Below are 7,703 nucleotides of genomic sequence, written 5' to 3'. Positions count from 1 at the left end.
AAATATGCAAAAATAATTATGATAATTTAACAAACATAATAAACACACGTCAACAACTAAAATAAATGGAAGGGCAACTGAAGCGTCGGTCTCGAGGCGTTATAGCCGACTCCCCCCTTTCCTTCTCTCCCCAAGGGTTGCGGCCTTAGGAGGGGCGCGTCAGCCCCTTGTGGGCTAGTGTGTTCCCCCCTTTGGCCCATATGGCCCATTAACCTCCCGGGGGTTCCCGAAACCCCTTCGAGTGATTCGATGACTACCTGGTACCTCCCGAAACTCTTTCGGTGTCCAAATAGTATCGTCCTATATATCAATCATTACATATGGACCATTCCGGAGCTCCTCATCATGTCTGTGATCTCATCCGTGACGCTGAACAACATTCTGTCACCAAATCACATAACTCATACAACACTATATCGTTAACGAACGTTAAGCGTGCGGACCCTACGGGTTCGAGAACTATGTAGACATGACCGAGACACCTCTCCGGTTAATAACCAATAGTGGAACCTGAATGCCCATATTGGTTCCAACATTTTCTACGAAAATCTTTATCGGTCGAACCTCATGACAACATCCATAATTCACTTTGTCTATTGGTATGTTACTTGCCTGAGATTCAATCATCGGTATCTTCATACCTAGTTCAATCTCGTTACTTGCAAGTCTCTTTACTCGTTACGTAATACATCATCTTGTAAGTAACTCCTTAGTTACTTTGCTTGCAAGATTCTTGTGATGTGTATTACTGAGAGGGCCCAAAGATACCTCTCTGATACACGGAGTGACAAATCCTAATCTCTATCTATGCCAACTCAACAAACACCTTCAGAGATACCTGTAGAGCATCTTTATGATCACCCAATTATGTTGCGATGTTTGATAGCACACAAGGTATTCCTCTGGTATCCGGGAGTTGCATGATCTCATAGCCGAAGGAATATGTATTTTACATTAAGAAAGCAATAGCAATAAACTGAACGATCATATGCTAAGCTAACAGATGGGTCTTGTCCATCACATCATTCCTAATGATGTGATCCTGTTATCAAGTGACGACACATGTCTATGGTTAGGAAACCTTAACCATATTTGATCAACGAGCTAGTCTAGTAGAGGCTTACTAGGGACACGGTATTTGTTTATGTATCCACACATGTATTTAAGTTTTCGATCAATACAATTCTAGAATGAATAATAAACCTTTATCATGAATAAGGAAATATAATAATAATAACTTTATTATTGCCTCTAGGGAATATTTCCATCAATCTCCCACTTGCACTAGAGTCAATAATGTAGATTACATTGTAATGAATCTAACACCCATGGAGTTTTGGTGTTGATCATGTTTTTCTCGCGGAAGAGGCTTAGTCAACGGGTCCGCTACATTCAGATCAGTACGTATTTTGCAAACCTCCATGTCTCCATCCTTGACCTTTTCACAAATGGAGTTGGCACGTCTCTTGATGTGTTTGGTTCTCTTGTGAAACCTGGATTCCTCCGCTAAGGCAATTGCTACAGTATGGTCACAAAAGATTTTCATTGGACCCGATGCACTGGGTATTACACCTAGATCGTATATGAACTCCTTCATCCAGACTCCTTCATGCGCTGCTTTTGAAGTAGCTATGTACTCCGCTTCACACGTAGATCCCGCCATGACGCTCTGCTTGGAACTGCTCCAACTGACAACTCCACCATTCAATATAAATATGTATCCGGTTTGTGACTTAGAGTCATCCGGATCAGTGTCAAAGCTAGCATCGACGTAGCCATTTATGACGAGCTCTTTGTCACCTCCATAAACGAGAAACGTATCCTTGGTCCTTTTCAGGTACTTAGGATGTTCTTGACCGCTGTACAGTGATCCACTCCTAGATTTCTTTGGTACCTCCCTGCCAAACTTATGGCAAGGCACACATTAGATCTGGTACATAGAAAAGCATACATGATAGAACCTATGGCTGACGCATAGGGAATGACTTTCATTTTCTCTCTATCTTCTGCAGTGGTCGGGCTTTGAGTCTGATTCAATTTTACACCTTGTAACACAGGCAAGAATCTTTTCTTTGACAGATCCATTTTGAACTTCTTCAAAACTTTGTCAAGGTATGTGCTTTGTGAAAGTCCTATTTAAGAGTCTCGATCTATCCCTATAGATCTTGATGCCCAACATATAAGCAGCTTCACCGAGGTCTTTGAAAAATTCTTATTCGAGTATCCTTTTATGCTATCCTGGAATTCTATATCATTTCCAATCAACAATATGTCATCCACATATAATATTAGAAATGCTACAGAGCTCCCACTCACTTTCTTGTAAATACATGCTTCACCGTAAGTATGTATAAAATTAGATGCTTTGATCACCTCATCAAAGTGTATATTCCAACTCCGAGATGCTTGCACCAGTCCATAGATGGATCGCTGGAGCTTGCACACTTTGTTAGCACCTTTAGGATTGACAAAACCTTCTAGTTGCATCATATACAACTCTCCTTTAAGATATCCATTAAGGAATGCAGTTTTGAAGTCCATTTGCCAGATTTCATAATTATAAAATGCGGCAATTGCTAACATGATTCGGACAGACTTAAGCATTGCTATAGGTGAGAAAGTCTCATTGTAGTCAACTCCTTGAACTTGTCAAAAAACTTTCGCGCCAAGTCGAGCTTTGTAGATAGTGACATTATCATTAGCGTCTATCTTCTTCTTGAAGATCCATTTATTCTCTATGGCTTGCCGATCATCGGGCAAGTCCACCAAAGTCCATACTTTGTTCTCATACATGGATCCTATCTCAGATTTCATGGCTTCAAGCCATTTATCGGAATATGGGCTCGTCATAGCTTCTTCATAGTTCGTAGGTTTGCCAAGGTCCAATAACATAACTTCCAAGATAGGATTACCGTACCATTCTGGTGCGGAACATGCTTTGGTCGACCTACGAGGACCAGTAATTTCATGATCATCATCATTAGCTTCCTCTCCAGTTGGTGTAGGCATCATGGGAACGGTTTTCTCTAATGTGCTACTTTCCAATTTGAGAGAAGGTACAATTATCTCACCAAGTTCTACTTTCTTCCCACTCACTTCTTTCGAGAGAAACTCCTTCTCCGGAAAGGACCCATTCTTAGCAACAAAGATCTTTCCTTTGGATCTATGGTAGAAGGTGTACCCAATAGTTTCCTTAGGGTATCCTATGAAGACACACTTCTTCGATTTGAGTTCGAGCTTATCAGGCCGAACCCTTTTGACATAAGTGTCGCATCCCCAAACTTTAAGAAATGACAACTTAGGTTTCTTGCCAAACCATAGTTCATATGGTGTCGTCTCAATAGATTTAGACAGCACCCTATTTAATGTGAATGCGGCTGTCGCTAATGCATAACCCCAAAACAATAGTGGTAAATCGGTAAGAGACATCATAAAACGCACCATATCTAATAAAGTACGGTTACGACATTTGGACACACCATTATGTTGTGGTGTTCCAGGTGGCGTGAGTTGTGAAACAATTCCACATTGTTTTAAATGAAGGCCAAACTCGTAACTCAAATATTTGCCTCCGCGGTCATATCGTAGAAACTTTATTTTCTTGTTACGATGATTCTCTACTTCACTCTGAAATTCCTTGAACATTTCAAATGTTTCAGACTTGTGTTTCATCAAGTAGATATACCTATATCTACTAAAATCATCTGCAAAGGTTAGAAAATAACGATACACGCCGCGTGCCTCAACACTCATCGGACCGCATACATCGGTATGTATTATTTCCAATAAGTCATTAGCTCGCTCCATTGTTCCGGAGAATGTAGTTTTAGTCATCTTTCCCATAAGGCATGGTTCGCAAGTATCAAATGATTCATAATCAAGTGATTCCAAAAGTCCATCCGCATGGAGTTTCTTCATGCGCTTTACACCAATATGACCTAAACGGCAGTGCCACAAGTATATTGCACTATCATTATCAACTTTGCATCTTTTGGCATCAATATTATGAATATGTGTATCACTACGATCGAGATTCAACAAGAATAGACAATTCATCAAGGGTGCATGACCATAAAAGATATTACTCATATAAATAGAACAACCATTATTCTATGATTTAAATGAATAACTGTCTCGCAATAAACAAGATCCAGATATAATGTTCATGCTCAATGCTAGCACCAAATAACAATTATTAAGGTCTAAAACTAATCCCAAAGGTAGATGTAGAGGTACCGTGCCGACGGCGATCGCATCGACCTTGGAGCCATTCCCGACGCGCATCATCACCTCGTCCTTAGCCAATCTTTGTTTATTCCACAGTTCCTGTTTCGAGTTACAAATATGAGCAACCGAACTAGTATCAAATACTCAGGTGATACTATGAGCATTAGTAAGGTACACATCAATAACATGTATATCAAATATACCTTTGTTAACTTTGCCATCCTTCTTATCCGCCAAGTATTTGGGGCAGTTCCGCTTCCGGTGACCATTCCCTTTGCAGTAGAAGCACTCAATTTTAGGCTTGGGTCCAGCTTTGGGCTTGTTCACGGGAGCGGCAACTTGCTTTCCATTCTTCTTGAAGTTCCCTTTCTTTCCCTTGCCCCTTTTCTTGAAACTAGTGGTCTTGTTAACCATCAACACTTGATGCTCCTTCTTGATTTCTATCTCCGCGGCCTTAAGCATCGCGAAGAGCTCGAGAATTGTTTTTGTCATCCCTTGCATATTATAGTTCATCACGAAGCCTTTGTACCTTGGTGGCAGTGACTGAAGAACTCTGTCAATAACACGCTCAACTGGAAGATCAATTCCCAGCTGAGTCAAGTGGTTATGATACCCAGACATTTTGAGTATGTGTTCACTGACAAAACTATTCTCCTCCACCTTGTAGCTATAGTACTTGTTGGAGACTTCATATCTCTCAACCCAGGCATTATCTTGAAATGTCAATTTCATCTCTTGGAACATCTCATATGCTCCGTGACGTTCAAAACGTCTTTGAAGTCCCGGTTCTAGGTCGTAAAGCATGGCACACTGAACTATCGAGTAGTCATCAGATCGAGTCTGCCAGACGTTCATAACATCTGTAGTAGATCCTGCAGTAGGTCTGTCACCTATCCGTGCATCAAGGACATAATTCTGTTGTGCAGCAATGAGGATAATCCTCAAGTTACGGACCGAGTCCGTGTAGTTGCTACCATCATCTTTCAACTTAGCTTTCTCTAGGAACACATTAAAATTCAGGGGAACGGAAGCACGGGTCATTGATCTACAACATAGATATGCAAAAACTATTAAGACTAAGTTCATGATAATTTAAGTTCAATTAATCAAATTACTAATGAACTCCCACTTAAATAAACACCCCTCAAGTTATCTAAGTGATACATGATCCAAATAAACTAACCCATGTCTGATCATCACGTGAGATGGGGTAGTCATCAATGGTGAACATCTCTATGTTGATCATATCTACTATTTGACTCATGTTTGACCTTTCGGTCTCTAGCGTTCCGAGACCATGTCTGTACATGCTAGGATCGGCAAGTTTAACCCAAGTATTCTGCATGTGCTTAACTGTCTTACACCTGTTGTATGTGAATGTAGAGTCTATCACACCCGATCATCATGAGGTGCTTCGAAATGACGAACTTTGGCAACGGTGGATGCTCGGGGAGAACACCTTTATCTTGAAATTTAGTGAAGGGATCATCTTATAATGCTACTGCCGTTCTTAGCAAAATAAGATGCATAAAGGATAAACATCACATGTAATCAAAATATGTGACATGATATGGCCATCATCATCTTGTGCTTTTGATCTCCATCTCCAAAGCATCGTCATGATCTCCATCATCACCGGCTCGACACCTTGATCTCCATTGTTGCGTCGGGGTCGTCTCACCAACTATTGCTACTACAACTATTTCTAACGCATTGCGATAAAGTAAAGCAATTACATGGCGCTTGTATTTCATACAATAATTAAGAGACAACCCTAAGGCTCCTAGCGGTTGTCAATATTACAAAACATGATCATCTCATACATCAACATATATCACATCATATCTTGACCATATGATATCACAACATGCCCTGCTAAAACAAGTTAGACATCCTCAATTTGTTGTTGCAGGTTTTATGTGGCTGCTACGGGCTTCTAGCAAGAACCATTTTAACTACGCAAAAACCACAACGGTGATTATCAAGTTTGTTGTTTTAACCTTCTTCAAGGACGGGCCGTAGTCAAATTTGATTCAACTAAAGTAGGAGAAACAGACACCCACCAGCCACCTTATTCAAAACAAGTTGCATTTCATTCAATGGAACCGGTCTCATGTGCGTGGACATGTCAGGTTGGTCCGGGCCGCTTCATCCCATAATACCGCTGAATCAAGATAAGACATTGGTGGTAAGCAGTATGACCATCACCGCCCACAACTCCTTTGTGTTCTACTCATGCATATCTTCTACGCATAGACCTGGCTCAGATGCCACTTTTCGGGAACGTTGTATGGAAAACAAAAAAAATTCTATGCACATGCAAGATCTATCCATGGAGATGCATAGCAACGAGAGGGGAGAGTGTTTCTACGTACCCTCGTAGACTGTAAGCGGGAGTGTTTATTAACCTGGTTGATGTAGTCGAACTTCTTCGCGATCCAGCCCATCAAGTATCGAACGTACGGCACCTCTATGTTCAGCACACATCCAGCTCGATGACATCCTCGCCTTCTTGATCTAGCAAGACGGGCGAAGTAGTAGATGAGTTCCGGCAGCACGACAACATGGTGACGGTGGTGGTAAAGCTATCTCCACAGGGCTTCACCAAAGCACTCCAAAAATATGACCGAGGGACGAAATTGTGGATAAGGGCGCCGCACACGGCTAAGAGATTGTCATGACCTATCTGTGGCACCCCCTGCCTCATATATATAGGTGGGGGGAGGGGAGGCAGCCAGGAGGAGCCCCAAGGGTGGCCGCCAGCCCGCTTGGCTCCTGCCCTGTGGCGCCCCCCTTACCTTGTTTGCACAATGGGAAGGAAAGGGGAGGAGAGGGAAGGAAGGGGGAGGCCAACTCCCCCCTTTCCTTCTCTCCCCAAGGGTTGCAGCCTTAGGAGGGGCGTGCCAGCACCTTGTGGGCTGGTGTGTCCACCCCTCCCCCTTTAGCCCATATGGCCCATTAACCTCCCGGGGGTTCCTGGAACCGCTTCCGGTGATTCGATGACTACCCGGTACCTCCCGAAACTCTTCCGGTGTCCAAATAGCATCGTCCTATATATCACTATATCGTTAATGAACGTTAAGCGTGTGGACCCTACGGGTTTGAGAACTATGTAGACATGACCGAGACACCTCTCCGGTCAATAACCAATAGCGGAGCCTGGATGCCCATATTGGTTCCTACATATTCTACGAAGATCTTTATTGGTCGAACCTTATGACAACATACATAATTCCCTTTGTCCATCGGTATGTTACTTGCCTGAGATTCGGTCATCTGTATCTTCATACCTAGTTCAATCTCATTACCGGCAAGTCTCTTTACTCGTTCCGTAATACATCATCTCGTAACTAACTCCTTAGTCACTTTTCTTGCAAGCTTCTTGTGATGTGTATTACCAAGAGGGCCCAGAGACACCTCTCCGATACATGGAGTGACAAATCTTAATCTCGATCTATGCCAACTCAACCAACACC

Source organism: Triticum dicoccoides, chromosome 7B, assembly GCF_002162155.2.
Source record: "Triticum dicoccoides isolate Atlit2015 ecotype Zavitan chromosome 7B, WEW_v2.0, whole genome shotgun sequence".
Taxonomy (NCBI): Eukaryota; Viridiplantae; Streptophyta; class Magnoliopsida; order Poales; family Poaceae; genus Triticum; species Triticum dicoccoides.
Note: the sequence above shows the minus strand (reverse complement) of the source record.